Consider the following 22,639-nt stretch of genomic DNA (forward strand, 5'->3'; position numbering starts at 1 on the left):
GTCTGTCTAGGGTGGGAATAGTGAGGGTGAACGATTAAGAACATAATGACTTTCAGCATATGGTCTAACAGGTTTTGGGTTTTTAAATCCACAAATCTCCCTGGCAGTACAAATTCTTTCTTTTTAAAGATATTGGCTAGTGGCTAAGTCTCTTTTAGACAGCTGAAAATTCTACTGGATTAAATAGTATTGGATCACAGGTGGTGGTAATATCTAGCTCTTGTGTAGGGTTTTTTATCCATAGATCTGAAAGAACTTTACAAAGGTTATGTTTACCCCATTTTACAGACAGAGAAACTGAGGCACAGAGGGGCAATGACTTGCCCCAAATCACCTGGTAGGCTGGTGGCAGAATCAGGAATAGACCCCGGGTTTTCTGAATCCTGGACCGGTGCTCTTGCCTACACTGCCTTTACTAGTCATTGTTCTTTCTGCCTAATGTCTTTAAAAGTACTGCTGTGTACCTAATCTGGGGATCACTGCACTGAATTTTCAGTTTTGGAGCCATCTTAAATCCTAACCCAAATCATGATATTTGTCTTTGATACTGTCATGCATGAAAATTTCAGTGCTAAGGAAGGCTTAGTTATCTTTTAACAGGATCACAACTAACTGTTACCAAACATATATTTTTGTCTAATGGGGCTAGCCTATATCGGTTGGGCCAGTGATTAGTGTATGGGACTATGGTTTGGGTTCAGCTGGGCTGTAATCTGGACTCTGCCACAGAATTCCTGTGGAACTTTGAGCACATCGCTTTAAACAGTCTGTCCCTCAGATTCCAACTGCAAAGTGGAAACAAGATACTTACTTTACCTCACAGGACTGTGAAGCTTTCTTAATGTTTGTAAAGAGCTTTGAGATTCTTGGGAAAAGTGGATATGTACAAGTAAAGCATTATTCTTTGTTGAAGGAAAATTAACACACGGGGGGAAAAATTACGAAAGCCACTTCAGCAAAGAGTGGCTTTGATAACGTGTCATCTGTTCTGCGTGGGGCCCACTGGAAATCCTGTTGTCTGACTGAGCCTGCAAAGTTAGTATTTTTCTTGGATGCTTTTGAGGATGACCTTTGTGAACCTTTTGACCTGAGCAGAAAGGTTAACAGAAGCCTAACGTGGATCCAAATCCTTAGTCCCTTTGAAGTGTTGGGGAACAAAAGCAGCAGCATGTCTTCCACAGTCTGAAATGTCTCACTTTTACGAAGTGTACCAAAAGATTAGTTCAGCCGCTCTGTCAGACAGAGCCTGCACAAAGCAGGTTTCACGACAGTGCATTTCCATGCAACACTTGGTGTCTTTTGCTCTGTCTTTTGCCCTTCCAGGAGGAGATTACCAAGTAGTGCCTGAATTTAGTGCCTGATACAGTCACATCTTCTCAGTACAAAGACATAAGTTAAGAACAGAGCCTCAAGTTTTGTTTGGAATATACTTGCTTTTAAAGGTTATTCCTAAATACCAGAACTGCTAAAAACAATAATTTTTCAAGGAAAAAATGTTTCTCATCAGAAAATGCTGATTTGATGGAATTGAAATCTCCCATGAGAATGTGTTGACCCCATCAAAAGTCTCTTTGGAAACTAGGTAGGCAGGCTGGCTGACTGGTCAGCCTGCTGCTTCCTTCCAGCCAGCTAGTAGATGGGCAGACTCCCTGGCTGACTGCTCCCCAACTGCCCTTAATTCTCTTAAACGGAATTCTGTTTCACAAACAATGTCACAATTCGGATTGTTGATTCCCATTCAGAAACTTTTTTTTTCTTCAAAATTGTGAAATTTTCCACAGAATGGGAACTCCGGTTCCCACTCAGCTCTGATCAATACCTTCTCTGTTCACAGATGCTTGGTGTTTCTCTTGAATGTGCCCAGTTTTGTTTGAGATGTGCTTGGGGTGGTGAGAATGTTACATGGATGGTTGCTTTGAGACGTGATAGTGGTCGATTTTACATGTGCTTCACTAATGAATGTAATTCCATTTTCCAACAAGTTAGTTATGCTGGGGCAGGAGAGCATGCCTCTGGAGACTTCACAATGGAATGACTGGCATGATGGTTCTGCACTTAATGATAGCGTTAAGCTCAGAATTTCCTAAAAGTGGATTTCACAAGCTGTTCTACACCTGGGAGAGATCAATTTTGCAGAACTGAAAACAACCCCAGGTGATAAAATGATAAATAAACCCTGATGTCCATTTTCTCTGCAAAACTCTCTGCAGTTCTAACTGGCTCTAATGAAAAAGGGTGGAAATCTCAGGTTATCAGATGGACTAGAAAAATACGAGAGAACTAGCAAAGCATTGATGTGAGACTGGGGCATTCTTCTAGTACCTATGTTTCTGTGGCGACACTATTGTAACAGTCAGTGTGCTGGATGGTGAAGGAGTGCACCTTGGTGCACACTGCCCTAAATGTTCAAAAATCTCCAGGTTTTTGGAGACCTGATTTGTAATTTTGTTTGTGTGTGTTTAAGTCTTAAGGCTGGCAATACTGTTGTATCTCGTTGACAACTACCCTCCTACGCCTCTTATGTGAACTCTCAGAGCTAATGTGATTATCATACAATAAAGGATATAAAGGAAAATGAAATTCAGCTGCTGGAAACTTAAGAACCAGCACTTTGCCCCATGGATTGTTAGCAAAATGAAATTGAGTCTATTTGGAAGGTGTTGCCTTTGCTGTCTACACAACATCAAGACACTGGCACAGTTGGATTCCTGTCAATAGCACAGGTCGGAATAGCCAAAGATGGTGTGGCTTTAGTAGGCAGCTGTCCTGATTCTCCCTTCTCGCTGGTGTCTCGGGATGTTAACACTGCCATGCTGCAGTCTGGTTCAAGGGACAAACTGAATTTGACAGCTGAGTTTCTGAAATGTTAAGCCTTTTAGGAAATTGGATGGGGCTGAACAATTTCTTAGGAAGCTCATCCTCCCGCTAAAATTTGTGGAGTGATGGCAATTTACACTGGCTCAGGTCCTGTCCCAAGTTGCTCAGCACGGGAGCAATCCAAAAGAATCAAAATGTTGCTTAGGGTAATTAATCTGCTTTCTTTTAAAAGGGAGAATAAAGATTTCCAAACTAGTTTGTAGTCCATGGAGAACTTGCTGGTGGTCTTTGGAGAGCTGGCTGGTCACATAGTGGTACATTTCTTTCTTTCTTTCTCTCTTTCTCTCTTTCTCTCTTTCTCTCTTTTTCTCTTTCTTTCTTTCTTTCTTTCTTTCTTTCTTTCTTTCTTTCTTTCTTTCTTTCTTCTTCAGTGCTTCACCAAATGGTTGGCTGTAGTGATAGTCATTTGGTCCATTCCTGTACAGCCACAGGGGCTTGATGGGCCAAAAGTCCAAAGTTGGAACACATTTGACGCACCCCTGTAATAAGGGGGTCTACCTCTGGGCTGGCTCCACCTCTTGGTTGGTGGAATTTTTATTCTGGATGTTACAAGCACCCGGAGAACAGTGTTCGCCGGAATGACTTCTGGCATTCTCACAATATGTCCCCAAAGTGTAAGACTCTGTCTGCAGACAACGGCCCCAGTAGTCTGTAGACCAGAGCGACCACAAACATCTGCATTATAAATGAAGTCATTCCACTTTATGCCCAATATATGACATTGGCATTTTGTGTGGAAAGCTTCCAGCTTTGCCTAGTCTGAGCGGCACAATGTCCACGTTTTGCAACCATACAGCAGTACGGACAGGATTCAGCTTGAATAGATCCTGAACGTGGTCATCCTGCTGAGATGATGTTGATTCCATATTCATTGTAAATGACCCATGGCAGACACTGTGATCCAATCCAGTGGAGAACCTCCATGCAAGAGTTGGAGGAACTGGTGAGTACAGAACCCAAACAGCAAAATCTGGAGACTGTTTTGACAGCTTCATTACTCAAAGAGATTGGTGTTGTGGGTGGACCTGATCCTAGGTTTTGCAGCTTTGTCTTTTGACCACGAAACATAGCAGCCAACCTTAGCTGCTGACTCCTCCATTTGCTGGAGTGCCTCCTGAAGCCTGTCTGGGCCCTGTACTACATCTCTTCCTCCTTATTTCCAAAAATAGAGCCCAGGGGAGGGAGAGATGAAATGAATGGCAAAAACAAACAATCACACTGTTTACTTGTTTTTAAAGGACAAAATGCTTATCTCATCAAAGGCAGCTAAACATTTTGACCGTAAGAATGGTTTTCCATGAAAGAAATTGTTGTATCCACTGCCAAAAGGTTAGGTGACTGCAACGTAGCAGTCATTGTGTCACATGGTCATTGTGGATGGGGAGGGACCATACGATGGCTGATGATGCACACTACAACTTATTCAGTAAGGTCTGGTCTGCACTATGGAAATGTTTAAGCACCCCGAGCTGGAAAAATGGCTGGTAAATCCTATAATTTGGTCCTATTATAATTTTTTCCCCTCCCACTTGTGAGACAAAATGGACGGTGGAGCTTCCCAGTGTGTCTTATTGGGTATAATCTAGCTTCAAACAGACGTTCATGAGACTGATATCAAGAGGCCCAACTAAGATGTCTCCATAGATTGATTTTCTTAATGTGATAGCTGAGCAGGAGCTGCCTTTTCTCAAACCATCAAATCTAAAGGGCCAGATGCTATATATTGGTGAGCTAATGCACTTTATTTCTTTTTTTTAAAGGCCACTATCCAGGATCAACAGGGCCCCCTTTATTGAAAACACCTGCTAAATTAAACAGGTTTTCTTATGTTCTAATTGGCACATTCCTAGGAAAGTTGAAATCAAGTTATTTGAAAATAAAACTGCTTAAAGTCAGCTTTTATACATGACCTCATGGGATTCAATCTTTATTCAGCCTCCATATTAACCTTGGTCAGTTCACAGTCCAAAAGGACTAAAAATAATCCCTACCAGCTCCACTGGGATTGGTAAAATCTATGTGTCCCCCTTCTACCTCTTATGTCATCCCCACTAATAAAGATTCTGCAGTTGGAATTCAGTTATGTTTTCCTTGATGCATGAGGCAGAATAGAATCCAGCTGCTTCGTTCTGTGGCTGTATCGACCTTTCAGGGCTAGTGGTCGTAAACGTTTGGCTGTGTCAATAAAACAGATTTGACCCTAACGGCTTGTCTACATGAACACTTAGTTCGGAGCAAGATGAGGTGTAAATCGACTCCATGCTCACCTGTAGTGCACAAGGGAAATCTGTGTGGCTCCTGCTGCCTTGCACTAGAAATGCCCTAGTTCGCTTTAATCTACCCCACTTTGATGTTGCTCCAGGTGGTGCTGTTGTACATCATCTTACAAATGATCTTTCTTAGGGATGCACACACATTTTTACTCTTGGAAGAAATGCTGCTTTTAGTTTTGTTATGCTGATGTCCTTTGAGAGATGCTGCTGCAGACAGCGGAGGGTTTGGTCTCTCTCACTTGCTGTATTTGAGGCCCATTCTTGGGACAGAGCAGCTGAACTATACAATATTGATAGGTGGTCTTTCTCTTGTTGAAGCTGTTCCACTTTGTATTAAATTTATAGCGACTTGCAGTCCGGGGGTTAGGGCACTCACCTGAGAGGTGGGAAACTACTGTTCAAATCCATTCTCCTCAACAGGGATGTGTGTGTGGGGTGGGGGGGAATTGAACTAGCATCTCCTACATCCTGGATGAGTAACCTAACAACTGGGCTAATGGTTATAAGGGAGGCTGCTGCCACCACAGCACCTCCCTAGCTATTATGTGAGGAGTTAGGCATGCTACGGATCAGGCCCCACTGGCAAGGGCGGGGAGGAACACCTATCTATACCTGGCTTGAGAATCGTGCAGAGCCTGAGACATAAGAGAGGCATCTGGGAGCTAGAAGTGAGGCAGCAATGTGCATGCCCAGTGGCAGAAATTTAGGCATTCTGAGTGTCTGCAGGGTTAGGTGGCCACCAAGCAGGGATTTTGTGGATTGCAGTTGTCCCTAAAACTGGCTAGGCACCCAAGTTTCTTTATGGATCTAGGCCTCAGAACAAAAATACAGGCAAAGAGCACATAACTAGCAACAAAGTGACTTACTAGATAAAAAAACACAGCACGTGCATGACTGACCTGATTAAGTAAATTCTTCAACAGAAGAGTGGAAGGAAGGTTTTGGAACAGAGGAAACAGAATGTTACAGATGCCGTTCTCTGGAAAGTAAGCTACTAATTACCATCGGAGAAAGCATTCTCCAGTGTATTCATTTTGGCAATGGCATAACATGAGAAACTAATTAGGTCATGCAAACATGGGTTTGTACAAAATCCGGCTGTTGAGATGTTCCCAACATACCACTGGCCAGTGATGTTTGCATAAACCCTCTCTCTCTCTTTCTCTCTCTCACTTGAACAAGTCCAATACTTGATAAAAGAAGTAAATAAATGCTCAACGATATTGCTGAGTTGTAGGGAGGAGAAATGAAGTAAAGAGGGGATGTCTGTAGGCAGATTTTGTACTGCAATGAGAGAAACATCAGTAGCATTCCTGGTTCTGATTTCTTGTAAAAGGGCTGACTGAAGTTAGGGTTGGGCATGTCCTGGGCAAGGATTTTGTCTGATGTGGAGTCCCCTATGACCAGGGAAGGAGATGCCGTGATAGGCTTCAAAGGGAAATCACCCCAGGAACAGTAATGTTGTGGCAACGTATAGGGAAAGAAAAACATCCTTCACTAGAGAGAAGGGGGTGAAGACCAACGAGCTTTCTCCTGAGCAGATATGGATAAGACATTTCATCACTAGGAGGAGATCATTTTGCTGATCAAACCAAGGAGACATGCCTATAGGTACTCTGAGAATTGTCTCATCTCCCCCATGTAAACTTAGCTAATGGTGGTTAGCTGGTAGTGACCAGAAGTTATCAAAGCTGTTTGTATGTAAAAAAAAAAAAAGGGGGGGGTTGTTCTGGATCCATTCCAGTGTGCACTGGATAGGTCCCACTGGACACCTGTCCCTCTTTGTTGGTATCTGCAGGCAAGAGAGTGAGGGTTGAATAGACATGGAAACTAAACTGACCTTTTGCCTGCAGGGGTGGGTCCCTCCAGGGCAGCACTGCAGCCCTTGGGATGATCTTGTCTGGGAAGTTTGCATTGCTGCTGCTGTAACCTGTTCTGGGAATAAGTAAAGGTCCGAGGACCAGAGATTTCACCAGCGCTAAACTCACCTTAACATTTAGAATGTCATACAAACTGTTCCTATTATCTGCTAATTTTGAAAATATATATAACAGGCCAATAAGAGAGGGTGGGAACCCCAGGTACAAAGCACAGAAATATAAGCAAGTGTTTTATTTCTCAGTCCTTACTTTAAGAAATTAACATGAATGGGAAAACCGTTTAGATCCTCTGAAAAGATGAAAGAACTGCTCATCTAATTGCAAACAAAATGGGTGAATAAAAAGACACAGACAACAAATCACAGACGGGGCAGTCAGTATTTGCCTAATTAAGGATCATGTTGGCAGCCATACACATAGTTTTCTAAGCATCAGGAGTGTGGCATCCTAGGACCTGCAGTCTCCACTGAAGACAAATTATACATGAGAGCACCTTTGATCAACACTGCAAGATTCTGAGGGCTACAGCCTGCATTGTGAATGCCTTCACATTACGTCCCACTAGTATTACTGTCCTAAGCAGCAATATAGCAGTTGAACTGAACTTGTGTCGTCTACTCTCGATACTCTATACTTTGTGCATGAAGCTTCACATTGTTTCGGTAAAGAGCTCTATTTTCTGACACTGAAGTACAGCGGTGCAGATGACAGTAGAGAGACAAGGTGGGTGAGGTAATATCTTTTATTGAGCCAACTTCTGTTGGTGAAGGAGACAAGCTTTCGTGCTTACAGAGCTCTTTGAATCTGAAGAAGAGCTCAGTGTAACCTCAAAAGCTTGTCTCTCTTGCCAACAGAAGTTGGTCCAATAAAAGATTCCATCTCACCAACTTTGTCTCTAATAGCTTGGGGCCAACATGACTACACCAAAAATGCAAACAACAGCGGACACTGTGGAAACAAGCAAAAAAAACCCAAATGGTCACAGAATGTATTGCTGAGAATAACTGCATGCATAATGGTATGCACACATACAGGATCACAGGGAGAAAGAGAGAAACCTTCGGATAATGTAGCAGACCTCTTCGGAGCCAGCCCCCTTCAGAACAATACAGTTTGTACTGTGTTGAAAGCCAGCAGTGAGTCAGTAATTGGAAATGTTGCTCCTAGGTTGTCTTGGTGCCAATACAATCTAGCTTAGTGTATTTGCCAAAACTGGGTAAGAATCTAATACCTCCGAGCTGTTTGCAGCAGTTGCTTCAGGATTTGTGAGTGATCAACTAGATGGACAGGAAACTGACAGGAAAATAGGGGGTTCAAGTGGAAAATAAGTGAGTAATATCATCACTTTGCCTTTTTAACCAGCCTCGGTCTGACAATCTCAGCTCTTCATGAAGCCTCATTAGGACGCAGAACACCCCTGTGAAATAGTATAGGTATCAGTGAATATTAGTTATACACACATCAGAGAGGGATAAACTTAGGCCTAGAGAAATTGATTTAACTAAGGTCCCACAGTGGCTAAATGACTGAAGCAGGAGTAGAATTTGTGAGTCCCAGTCTCCTATTCTAAGCATGCTACTTCCAAAATATACAGAATATTTTCTGTTAAATGGGCTGCACCCATTTGTTACACACTTCCTGGAAACCAAAACATGTCTGCTGTAAAGCTGTACGGTATAATACAACTTTAGATCATACAAGAGTGCGACCCATCACTAACGTGGAGTATACCAGGGCTACCAAATGGTCAAATGGATCCATGGTATATCATACTGCAGAAAAACTAGTCAGGGAATTCTCTGAGTAACCCAGAGATCAGGATTAGATTGCTTGGGTCTTTGGCAGGTTAGCTTTGTAAATTGCACTTGTCAAAGTGGAAAACAACTGAAAGTGGAGGAAGAACCTATTTCCTTACAGGAATGAAAAATTGTTTGCTGAGAGAGGCTTAGGTGGCTGTAGACCTTGAATACAGCAAGTGACGGTTCTCGTGCTGTGGAGGAAGGGAAGTTGTGTTGTAAAATAGCAATGAGGCTGAGCACTGTATTACTTTGCATTTTTGTAGCAGTTGCCATGAGTGAGTTGGTGCCTGAGTGTATTAAGCCTCATGGCATAGGTAACACTTAACAAGTGGGGAAACTGAGGGGCAGGATATCAAGCAAACTTGTCCAAGGCAATTCAGCAAGTCAGAGGTGGAGTTGGGAATAGAACCTGAATCTGACTCCTAATTTGGCATTGGCCTATGCTCCCTTTTCCATAGCTACAGGAGGTCACAGACTGATTCAGAAAAGGAAATGTCTTGCCAAAGGGAGGGACCAAACAAGCCATTTCAATGAAAACCTGCACAGTGAATAAAAGACATGTTCAATGCTCCCCCATGTTCCTGCTACGTTACCTGTAATGTTCCAGGGTTGTTGTTTTTTTAAGAGGCGGGAACCGGCAGAAATGAGGTTTAATCTTTACCCATCTTCTGATAACATACAGTGTGCATATGTCATGTTTCAGGTGGCATATAGCAGAAGCAAGCCATGAATCCTTTAAAATAGGTTGTAGGAGGAAAGTTTGCCATACTGTTGCAGCTGTGGTGGTCGCAGGATGTGAGAGATAAGATGGGGGAGGTAATATCTTATTATTGGACCAACTTCTGTTGGTGAGAGAGACAAGCTGATGAGCTTCGCAGACGTCTTTTTTCAGGTCTGGAGAAGGTAACCAGAATGTCCAAGCTAAATGCAAGGTACAACTGAGCGTTAAGTACAGGTAGGGGGTTCACGTGTGCTGTAGAACACCATGTGAAGTGAAGTGGGCAATTTTCACAAAGCGATCACTTCATATCTGACCTCTCAGTCTTTGTCCTCAAAGGAAACCTGCACAACGCCATCAAAAGACAAGCCTGGGAACTTCAGTTCATAACTTGCTGAGCAGAGAATGCAAGTGTCGGATATTTTCTTAGTTACATAGTTAATCATATAAGGGCTCCTGACCAGCATTGGCATGTAGAATAAGCCTAAAATTGTCAAACAAGAGCTGGCTGATCATATAGCACTGGCTTCTCCTCCTCATTTCCAGCTACAAACCTGCATGAAAAGGCAGCTTAAATACTTTCCCAAAGACTTTATTTCTTGGAAACAATTGCTGCATTTGCCACACGGATGTTTTGTGATCATGAGTAGGAATGCAGATAGCCGGAGCAAAGGCTTGGGTTCATGTCGTCAGGAGCCAGATGCATAATATGAATTATGATCCTCCCTCCATCCTTTTCTCTTGAGGTTTCTTTCTAAAAAAAGACAATGTATTTATTACCATGCACTATTCATCACAGAAATATACACCAGACTGCAGTTCTGTACAATTTCAGGTATAGATGGTTACACCAGGGACACAGTGGTGAATCCAATAAATGCTGAAACTGAAATGAACAAATGACCAAGATTCAGAGAGCGCAATAAAGTGCGGGCTTTCATGTGAAGCTCTGCATTATTTAGAAAGCTAGATGCTGCTTATAATGTGAAGTTTGGGTACATCAGTTATAGTTTTATGATAACACTAGTTTTTTACATATGCTGATAAAATTTTGTGTGGCAGCATTTTGCCAGAACAAAGTTAAATGTACAGGTGTGCCTCATGTGGTCCTTCGTGCCTAATTTTGTGGTTCTTATTGGAGTTCAGTGGAAGGTTCACACACAGACCTATTTGTTATGGCTACACATATTTATCAGTAGTTATACTGTGGCAATATCTATGGACGCTGCTGTGACCCAAATAGTAGTTCAAGGGCATAACTTTATTATGACCTCTTCAAAAATGTTTTTGATGCTTTACTTAGAAAGCTAATGCACTTCTAAGGTCACTTACTAACATTGCCACTGAGGAAAGCTGATACAGAGAATTCACAGAGCACTAAATATTATACAGATTGGAAGATAAAATACACAGGAGAGAACTAGGGAGCTAACTGATTATGCTCAAGAAATGAAGAGTCAGGATGGGAAAAGAGGAGGTGATACAAATTGTAATAAGCCTATGAATAATTTCAAAGAAGGAATTCTCTCTCTCAACTAAGGAAGGGAACTCTTTTCCACCTCAAAAGATGGTAAGACAAGAAGCAATGGTCCAAAGTTAAAAATGTGGTCAGCTAGGCAGTAGGAAATGTTCTGCCCCATGTGGGTACTGGGTATTGTAAGACGAGTGGGAGGTGGGGAAGTGCCATGCTTCCGTCCTGGAAATAGTCAGTATAAGGGGCCTGATCTTTCAGCCTTTATGAAGTTAGCAGAAGATCTGACTGCACAAAGACTGCAGGATCTGATTCTAGACTAGTTAACTCATGAGTGGGAATGATTATAGGGAGAAGACCAACCAAAAAGCAAGGTGGGTCGTGGGTAGCAATGAGATTGAAGGACCCAGGTAAATGTGTTTTTTTTTTTTTTCCTGGACCTAATAGCTATGATCCGGAAACTTGCACAGGTAGTCCACTTACCCGATCTCGCTCATGTCTTAGTTTGATTCTGGCACTTATAGGTTACCTATTTCTTAGGTTTATTTTCTATTTATGCATATATTTTTGTCAGGGTCCCTTCATTATTGTTACTGGCCTGTGTGCCAAATAAGCATACATTTTGCACAGCTGTTCTCCCCTCCCCCCGCCATTCAGACACTACGTTTATTTCAATGTTGCCACAATTGCACCAACAAAAAATGAGGCCTACTTGGCACTGGGCCAATCTAGTTGATTTTAAGCACAGCCTGAACTGTGATCCAAAGCTAAGTGTTTTAATCAGACACATCAGGAGGCTAGGAAAGAGGATTTAGATCAATGAGAGTCTAGAACAGGGTAATAGACTTTGAACCATTAAGTACTTTACCTTGAGACTACTAGTGCTGACTGGAAAGCAAAGAGTTTAGTGTTCCATTTCCAAATCCGCCCTGATGTATTGTCTAACACTGAGCTGAAACATTTATTTGCTTTCAGCAAAGTGCTAAATCATTCATGGTTTTTGCTGTCACATCTAGGCAGCAATTCATCATAAATGAAGGCTTTTTGAACTCTTATCAACACAACACACCACATAACTAAACACCATAAGGAATACTAGCTACTCTGAGCAATTCTAGAATAATCTACTTGTGTCTCTGCTCTCAGTTTTTATTAGGATTTTAGCTCTTTGGCTACATTTGTAGACATACATACATTGTACATAAAATGAATGATTTTTAAATTTTGAGTTAATATTGGGTTTTAAAAATAAACAATACTTAGCTCTTATATAACAGTTTGAGATCTATAGATCTCAAAGTGCTTTACAAAGGAGGTCAGTATCATTATCCTCATTACACAGATGGGGAAACAAATAGAAGGGCAGCTAATAGAAAATGATAGTAATACTGTATTTCTTGAGCCTTGTGAGTTATGGAATGTGTCACTTCTATTCACAGCTGTTAGAGGAAAAAGACCAGAAAGTGGTGGGAAGAGTCCACTTCCCCCTCCAAGAAGTAGTCTGAATTGCAAGAATGCCAGTCTGCACCAAGCAACTCCTGATTCCAGGCAGGTCTTTGCTGACTTCAGGGGCTCTGCACGGGGTTCCTCCTGCCTGGATGCAATTGCAGGTCTGAGGGCTTAGACCCTAATTTTGCAAAGACTTAAGCAGGTGCTTAAGTTTAGAAGCCATGAGTAGTTCCATTGAAATCAATGAGACTACTCACAGTGCATAAGTATTTTCTTGTAAGGGTGTAAGTCTGGACTAAATCGAGATCACATCTTGGTACTCTTCAGATGATGTGCGCAGAACCTTCAGGCCATGATCAGACTGACAGGGTGGGGTGGGGAGGATGACTTTCCTTTTTTGCCTAATCCATAATGGCAGATCACACTCCACTCCAGTATTAGGAGACAAATGTAAATGAATTACAAAAGGGGAAAACCTCAGTCATCAGTTTACTCTTGTTCCTTTCCTGATGCTCATTCTTCTTGTCTATTCTTGTCTTTTTCTCATTGGTCTTTGGTCTTTAGTATGCTGTTTTGGCAGGTGTCCCCCAGTGGTGTGTTACATAGTTTTCTTCTGAGTTCTTCCTTAGTGTGCAAGCAATCAAAAGTGCCATCTTGGAACACAAGCTGTGTTATTGCTAGTTTTTGTTTTGCAAGTTTGTGTGTAGGGGCAAGGGTCCTTGGAGAGGGAGCTGTGAGGCAGCATCAGAGCTTGATCTCTGATTAGAGTAAATTCTTGTAAATTAGAGTAAATTCCTAGTAACCAGACATCAGTTTTGGGCTGTGATTTCTGAAAAATGGGGTTGCCCTGCATGATGTTTGACCACCTCTGTTCCAGGACTGACACGTGTAAATAGTGCAAACTAAACATATAATCTATCTGAGTTATTGATTTCTCCTGCACTGGGAAGGCAACCTGCAAGGCCCCAGCCATCTGCTACCACTCATCTGAGGGACAATGCTGGTGTCAGCAAGGGACGCTAGTGTCTGTAAAAGGGGAAGTAAAGACTGGTGTGGTAGAGCAACATGAATTTATTCATACATCTCTACCTGGATATCATTTTCCCTGGTCAGTATCATAATATGTTGGTTCTAATAGATTTGTTAGGCATTTTTGTGTATTTGCAGTGCTAGCATTACTGTCTCTACGTCTGTCTGTGTTAAAATGATGCTTTTTGACGTTAAGGCAAGCAGAAGCCTCATTTGTGGCATTAAACCACAGGTCACTTGGGTGCACTACTTTCTGTCACCCTAATTTTAGTCGCAAAGTTACCTTCCTTCCACCAAACTGGGAGTTGCTTCACTTTCATTGTTGCAAATGGTTTAAATCAGAAATGAAGCATGAAACTGAAAGTATAAAAATTTACTTACACTGAAGGAATGAATCCCACAGCAATCAGTTGCCTGCATAAGTAATTTTTTTGTCCACATTTTGTGACTGATACATCAGCCTTGGCAGTTAGAGAGATGCACAATTGTAGGTATAAAAGTTGGGTACTATCGCTTTAAATAGTTTGTGAGCCCTGTTTGGTAGCCATCACTCTTTCTTCTGTTTGAGTCTAGTAGAACCTGACCAGAGTAATAGCGAAGCTTAGTGTGCTGTAAATAGTGAGTAAACGCACTCATTTGGTCCCCACTGTGCCTGTGGTTCCTTCACATTGTTTGTTGTGTAAAGAGCACACAACACCCATTTTTGTCTCTGAACTGTAGGAAGGACTGGAGCAGTGATACTCAGACTGAGGCTCGCAAGCTGCAAATGGCTCTTTAATGTGTGTCCAGCAGCTCTTTGCAGCACATGATATTAAAATACTGTGTGATTTAATTATTAACCAGTCAGGATGCTTTTACTACGTTAACCAATTGTAGTTGAAAAAATAAAACTACTTGGTCAGTCATTTTGCTGTGAGAATAAGATATAAACATTTAATATTTCCCTTCTCATACTGTTTAAATACGAATCTATAGCACTATTGTAAATGAAACAACGAATTCACACGACTGTGGCTCTTTTGGATAATAGCAACCAACATTTGGCTCCTGAACCACTGAGGTCTGCGTGTCACTGGACTAGCGCATACTGGCCTAGGCATGTGAAGGTACTCAGCCTTTATGAAAATCAGGCCACTTACATAGGTGTCTAAATATGAATTCTGGAAGCTAACTTCTGCATGTGTATTTGAATGATAAATGAACACGGTCTGTGTCTGTATCCCACACAGTCAACGTCTCGCAGAGAAGTCTCAGACTCCATTCCAGAGTTTTACACTGACAGACCTTTTTTCTTTGAATTGGTTTTCCTCCCTTCTCCCCACCTGACATAGCGTAGGAAAGCTGCATCTGTTCCCACTCATTTCAGCCTGCTGCATCATTTTGGGGGGGTTATTCAATTGCTCCCTGGAGACAATGAACAATAAGATGAAACCTTGCCCACATACCTCAGCTGCTCTTTTACAAATGTGAACAGATGGGGACACGTTCTGATCTTACTCACTACTGAAGCCTGAGTTATGCAGCCTGTAAGATTGAGCAGAGCATTAGGTAGAACAGAACTTGAAACTGATCAAGAGAAATTTGACATCGGTTAGTGTTTGTTCTATATTTTGTCAGTTTCTTGTTGGCTCTTTACCTCACATAATTTGTGTATCCACATTAGTTTTTATATAACGATGTCCTGTAAAATGTCAGTTGCATCACTGCACAGCATAATTCTAAGTGATCATTTTGGTTTCCTGTGTTACCATGTTTTACAACTTTTAGCGTTGGCTTTACCACAGGCCCCATTTTCCCTCCTTCTGTAGCTAATCAAATTCCCCGAAGAGCCCTCCACCTTGCAGAGATCTCTAGTTCCCACCCAGGCCATTTTATACTTACGTTGGAAATATTACCCTCTTAGATATGGAAAACTTGACTACATCCTGTGAACCCACCTTTAAGTGATATAATTCAAGGGAGGTTTTCTTTACTCAGATAATAGCCTCTTGTGCTGTCCAAAATGAGTTCACTCTGGTTTCATGCAAGTGAATTTCCCCTCCTCCCCTATTTTAAAAGCCAACATGATCACTTTGTTTTTGTGTTGACTTTGGAAAAAGGACAGCACAGAACTTTCTAAACAAGGGCTACAGCCAAACAAGCAAGCTGTTCTTTCACACGTGGAAAGCATTACACAGCCTTGGGATGTCTTTCATGAGAAGGAGGGAGCGGTCAGTGCCAAGGGCAGGCTGTCTGGGGAATAAGATGTACCTTAATGAGCCCAGTACAGCATGCAGAGCGTTTTTATGACTGGGTGTGTGTCAGAAGTGTATAAAAGGCATAAAAGTTAGCACAAACGTTTGTATAAAAAGACTATCTGTTATTACTGTCTATATCTTTTCACTAGATTTGAGTTTCACTGAAGGTGAAGTGTTCATGTGCCGGTGCAAAAGATTAAGGATTTCCATGTGACATTCACCCTGAAGATGAGTTCATCTCGGGTATTGGCATAAAATGCTACAGTAGGTAAAACTTGTCACACTGGTAGTGAATTAAAGACCCAGAATAAAATACCACAAATATATGAACCATGGGTGGGGGGGGGGGCTGTGGTATACTGTGTAAAGTCATGGAAAAGATTGTCTCTTTATACAATTAAAAGGCCTCTGACAGAAGGCTGACTTTACTTGGGAACCATTTGCTAGATGTGCCTATAGTCCATGCTTCCTTGGTTTGCGATCTCCCTGCTCCAGATAAAGTGTGGGTGTGGGATGAATAAGAGGCTCCTAGAATGCTGCATAGTGTGAAGATAATGGCTCTCTTCCCTTTTGGGTCAGTACTGAGCTACAGTGTGGTGTTTAAAGAACACAGTGTTTTTGGAAGTTCTCTGCCTTGAGATCTTGACCCCTTATGGTCTTTAAAGATCTCATAGCAATTGTTCTGTATTTGAATAGGGGTGTTATTTCAGGCTGGAATTTAGCCAGGCCACTGGGTTCATTGTCTTGTCTATTTAAATTCCCATTATAATTTCAATTGTGAAAGGTAGTTTTTCCTTCCTGTGTTGGTTGTATGTTCTTCAACAGCATTCTGACTTGGAGGTGGCTGCATTTCAGTGGGGAATAAATGGATCTGTATGTCACTTAATTGTATAATGTATACCTGTATGTCACTTAATTGTATAATGTACTTACGATCCTTTTGGGTGACATGGGCTCTGCTGTGTGGAGAAGTCACTGGGACTCTGAAATATACAAAGCAGTAACTGTTTGTAGGATAAGCCCCTAACTCTGTAGCCCTGTTCAAATTGTTTTGTTTCAAAATTGTGGTTACTTCCCCCATACAATTACAATACTAATTGCATTCCTATGAAATGTGTTTTGCCAGCATAATTGCAATACTTGGCATTTAAAGCTGAGTCAAAGAACAAAAAGTCCATGCAAGATCAGCAAAATGTGGTGGTAGTAAATTGGTTTCTGAGTTAAACTGCTTCACAGAAGGAGGCTGAAAGTTAGGGCTCACGTGCTTCCTCTGTTCAGCTTGTTGAATCCAGATATTCAAGGAGTCTGAGAAAAGTGTGAATCCCAAGCCCTGCACTTCTTACACACAATATGGGAAGTTAATGAACAAGGAAGAGATTGAAAGGGACAATGTGTCCTAGGCAACTCACTGCCACAGGGTATTACTAAGGCTAATAGTCTAGTAAATCCTTAAAAAAAATTAGTCAGCAATTACAAGGGCTCTTAGGGCTATTTAAAGAGTTTGGCTAGAACCTTGAACTCATCCAAAATCATTGTAGCAAGCTGACTTGGAAGTAAGGTTACTGTTCTTTAAATACATGCACAAACCACTCCCTAGATAGTTAGGTGACTTCCCTTTGCACTCGGCTGATAAGAGGTTCGTGAGATGGCATGTCCCGAAGGATGTGCTCTTTTTCCAGTTTCAGAACTGGTTCAGAATGATTGAATCTAACACAATGTACTTTATCCAGTGCTATGCAAGAGCTAATTGTGGGACAGCTGGTAATTCATATCCACGAGGCAGACGGTGAGGTTACATGTGAAGGGTTATCTGGATCAAGCTTAAAATAGATGGTGTACTGCAGAAGCATAAGTATGCTGCTTGCTGCAGAACCAAGCAGGGAACAAGGCACCTTGCGGGTCACTCAGTCAACTGTGATAGTTACTAAAGCTTGCAAATAACTGACTTACTGGGACTAATAATTGGAAAAAGGGATTTATAGGGAATTGGATGGCTTACTGGGGGGGATTGCTAATGGGATAGAGCATCTTTCACTTCTAGGTCATTAGTTCAAATCCGTTGCTGGCCGGTAGTGACCAAAAGGCTGTTTGGTGGCCTATATGAAATGTTTCACTGCCGCTCCCGGTGGACTGATGTCCTCCTCACAGCTGAGAGTAGTTGCATTTGGTGGCAGTGTGAGAGAGCTAATGTGGTGACTTCATGGTGATGACTCTCTATCCCATTAACAATCCCCCCCAATGAGCCATCCAATTCCCTATAAATGCCTTTTTCCAATATTAGTCAGTGTCCACTTGACCAGTTGTGGGGCTAATCTCAGGGTTTCTTTGCTATGTTTACTTGATCATTCAGACCAGCACAAAGTACCTCTAGCAACTACAGTGCTTTGTGGGGGGGAGGGGCTGAGGGAGGGAAAGCCTGAAAAGACCATGAAATACTGGAGGAATAAGACTGCTAAAACTACCATGTTGTTGTTGCTTATGGTGATATGGTTAACACAGTTCAAATACTATAGTTTTGTATTGGATTTAGGCCCTTATTTGGCAAAGCATCAAGTATGTGCTTAAAACCAGACCATTCCTATTAAGCAAAGAATGTGCTTAAAGTTAAACATTTGCTTAAATGCTTTGCTGAATCGGGACTGGGGATATTTGTAGCAAAGTGTTGGTATAGGAGCATGAACTAATTTAATTTTCCATTGTGAATAGGCTATTTCAAATGCTACTTCTGATCTCACAACCTAATCGCTGCAGATTATACATAAAATCTGTAATTAAAGATGGCACCAACCTCCTGGATTTGAGTTTTGATCAAAAGTTTGAAGCTCATTCTCTCTCCGCACTGGGCTGAATTCAAACTCCCTAAACCAGAGGGATGTCTGGATTGGAACCACTGGAGTTCTGTAGTGATGTGACTCTGAGTTTTGGCTGTATCTGTTAGAGTGAGGTGTTCATAGCCACATCTGCAGTTTGGCTTTTGGTCCATCTTTTAATTCCTTAAGTAGTGTCTAGCTGCCCCGGTTTTAGGTGCTTCAGAATTCACTAGAATTAAGTCCCACAGGAGGGGTCTCTTAGACTATGTCTGCGCTGCCCCACAGTTCAGACTATGGGGGTGTGAACAGCAGTACACAGCCACGTCCTGCACTGTCACTGCCCTACGTGAACACTTTGGACACAAACTAAAGGGTTCCAAGTTCACGTTAATTTAGTCCTCTTCAAACAGAACAACATTAATGCAAACTAGGAACTTTTTAGTTCATGTTCAGACATGGGAGTTACGGTGCCGTACTTTGGGGGTGGGAGTGTGTGTGTCTATTCATACCCCTATAATCCAACTGTTGGGCCGTGTAGGCAAGCCCTTAATTTTAGAGCTGGATGGAAACCCATGATTTTTCCCCCATGAAATTATTTGCAGGAAAAATCCCCTTTTGAGTTTTTCCCATAGGAAATTTTGAAAAGGTGGGAAAGTGTCAACACACAAACTTTCTTACTGTGTGAGGAAATACTGCTAAGTGTTCGGAAGCATTACTCTGAAAGGTGAAAATATGATTTTCTCTGAAAGTGTTGTTACTAGACAGAAAGTAATACTTTCAACTCTTCACGGCTGTTATCACACTTTCTTACCATTTTCTAATATTGGGGGGGAGGAGTAAGAAAGTGTGTGTGTGTGTGCAGGGAGGAAAACCCACAATTCTGAAACAAATCTCTTTGGAAATTGTTTTTTCCTGTTAAGAGAAACTGGAAAAAAAATCAACAATAAAATTTTTTTGTGCGGGGAAAAAATCATTTTTATGCAATTCCAATTTCTGAATTAAAATTTTCTTGACCACCTCTGTTAAATCTTAATGTGCGTTAGATAAACTATTTTGGGATATCTTTATATGGATATATATGACCTTTTTAATGTTAAGTGAAAGGTGCACAGAGTCTGAGACAGGTCCCTTAGTCTCTGTAAAGAAAAAAGGGAATCATGTGCCTCATTATTAAACCCTAGAGTTACTACTCAGTACTGGAGATAGGCTTGGATGTTTTGCGTTTTTGGACAGCAATGGGAAGTGCACCATCATAATCTGACTCCTCCTAATAATAGTAGTAGCAAAAAGGAAGGAAATACAATTTCCTGGAGAGGGATGTTAGGGAGAGAGAGAGACCAGATTAACTTCCTAGATGAAGGCTGCCTAGCTATGAAGAGGATTTAAGTGAGATGGAGAGAGGTCAAGTGCAGGGAAATAATTATAGACATTCAAAATAAAATTGGTGCCCACAAAGGGTGATAAAATCCGGTTGCTTTAAAAGAGGAGAAAGCAAGGCAGGTAAGAGTGTGAGTGAGTGGTATAGAGCGTAAGCAGGGCCAGCGTGTGTCTGGGCAGTGCAAGCCAGCAGAGTGTAAGAAGCTTTCAGTGACAATGAAGTTTGACAGGCAAGAATGAGCGGAAGAGACATCTAATAATAGGGCATGGTTAACCGTTTATCTCTCGTTAAGGAAATAGCAGCTGTTAACTTAGAGCAATTTTGGTAATGCAGTGCCTTCTGAGATACAGCTCAGTCAGCATTTCCAGCCTAAACTTAATTGGCAAGGCTTTCAGTCTGGCATATGGACACTTGACATGGACTTGAACCTCACTATGGAAGTATCTTCTCCCAGCAGTTGGAGAGTGTCTTTGCAGGATGGCGGTTTAGTTTTGAATGTTTCTCCCCAGAATAGCCTCAACTTGGTAAACTGGTTGGTGGCTGCTGGGCAAAATAGTTCTAAGGATTCCCTGTTACCATAATACAAACAATAGTAGTAGCACCTCATGGTCCCAAACGTGGATTCCTTTGTGCTAGGTGCTGTACAAACCTAAAAGTATGTGGTCATTGACAGAAGTTGACTTCGTGGGTTCTGTTCCCAGCCAAGGCCACCTCCCCACCTGAAACAGCTGATGAGGTGGAGAACTGGAAAGGCGGGGGGAAGTGTGGAGAGTTGAGGGAGAGCACAGCAACTGGGTCACAGCTTGGGGAGTACGCATGATGGGGTGAATGCCTACAGGCCTGTTGTGGGGAGGAAGGAGAGAAAATGACTGCAGCTGTGGTGGTACACTTGACAAGTTTGCAGTAATGCAGGGGGTCCCAAGCAGTCTAAATTGTATGCTCTGTCACCTGGGAAAGAAGTGAGATTCCCTGTTCCTAATGTATCTTTCTGCACCAATAATACGGAAGTCTTGCAGCTCTGTACCTCTGCCACTGATTTTTGGTAATGCTCCTGGAATCAACCTACGAGACATGTCACAGTAATCTTGTGCCTCCAGCCCCAAAGGGCTCTTCTTCCTACTTTCCCTGAACGAGCTGTGTAGTCTTTTCTCCTACTATGAAGACCCTGAGCAAAGCAGCCCATCACTCAGCAACTTTGCTGCTGACACTGCTGAATTCAGGGCTTGGATTCCAGACTTCCAAGGATCCAGCATGTTAAACTCTGCTTCCTAGGCTTGTGGGTTAAGTAGTATAAAAACCCAGGTCTCAGTAAAACACCCCATTGTGAATTCACAAACCTCCTCAGGAAAGTGGCAGCTTCTCCTTGCGGTTTCTTTCTGCAGAAGTCAATGTTGCTAACTTCACGATCCATTTAACAAACCTAGACCATGCTCTGTAGCTAAGTCTCTAAAGCTTTGCATGTTCTGCCATCTGAATGTCATCTAAGTATAATCCAGGCCCTGACTCAAATTGACAGGGACAGGCTGGCCTGGGAAATAATCTCTTTAAATAGCAGCAGCCAATTCTCAAAGTCATTTCTTTTGCCCTGTCTAGAGTTGGAGAGCTGCTTACAGCAAGTCGCCTACAGAGCACACACCCCTTCCAGGCTTGATAGCGGTGGTACAGTCCAAAGGCAAGTGAGTCAGTTGCCTGGGGTCTCGCCACTTTGGCTAACACTGGGAATTGCTATGAATTTTGCAGCGCAGTTTCTCTACTCCAAGTTTTTAAAGAACAGAACTCCCAGGGAATGCTCCAGGGAAGAGGAAGACTATGATCCTTTCTGGCAAAGGTTGGAGAATATTGCTCTGTGACTTAGAACTAGATTGCTCCTTTCTCCTACTTACGAGTGATGGACGGCCCCCGGGCTGTACCTGGGGTTGGAGCTGCGGGCATCGCTTCCCCTGGATCCCTTCTGCCTCCTTATGGTGCTATAGTTGGAGTTGTGCTTCACCTCTTTGTGTATTTTGTTGCTCTGCTTTATAGGTAATGCTTTTTGTTTTCCCTTTCCTTTCCCAGTTCCCTAGAAAAACAAAAGTGATTGTAGTTTTTCAGTGTTTTCTAAAGCTCTTAGTGGGCCAAAGTGATCGCTGAGGTCACTGCACTGGAATCAGTGGAGCAGCGCTGGGAATGAACTTGTCCCACCAGTACAGTTGGGGACTGAATTGACTTATCTATGGAATTCAAAGATTTTACCTTTCTGTAAACATATCCTGATGGAAAAAGGCCTGAAGTGGTCAATGAGATATTGAAAAATGAATGGTCTTGTCGGACATTTATTTTGTGTGTATTTCTGGAATCTGGTGTTAATGGCATGTTAGATGTCTTTCTGCTGGTGATCATGGTCTACTGTCAATTATTATAATTATTATATAATTATTACAATAGTGTGTGGAGTCCCCAGCGGAGATCAATGGCCAGTTGTGCTAGGTACAGACAGCTATGAACGTTCCCTGCCCCGAAGATCTTACAACCCAACACCCTGATCCTCCAAATCCTTACATTTGTGCTTAATATTCAGTAGCCCCAAAGTTAAGCACACATTTAAGCATTTCCACCTACACAGACAAGACTGACAGAAGTATTTTCATTCCATTTTTTACAAATGAGGAGCTAAGTTACAGAGAGAGAGAGAGAGTGACTTCTCCAAGGTCATGTAAGAAGTTTTCAGCAGAGTCAGGA

Source organism: Lepidochelys kempii, chromosome 7 (assembly GCF_965140265.1).
Source record: "Lepidochelys kempii isolate rLepKem1 chromosome 7, rLepKem1.hap2, whole genome shotgun sequence".
Classification (NCBI taxonomy): domain Eukaryota; kingdom Metazoa; phylum Chordata; order Testudines; family Cheloniidae; genus Lepidochelys; species Lepidochelys kempii.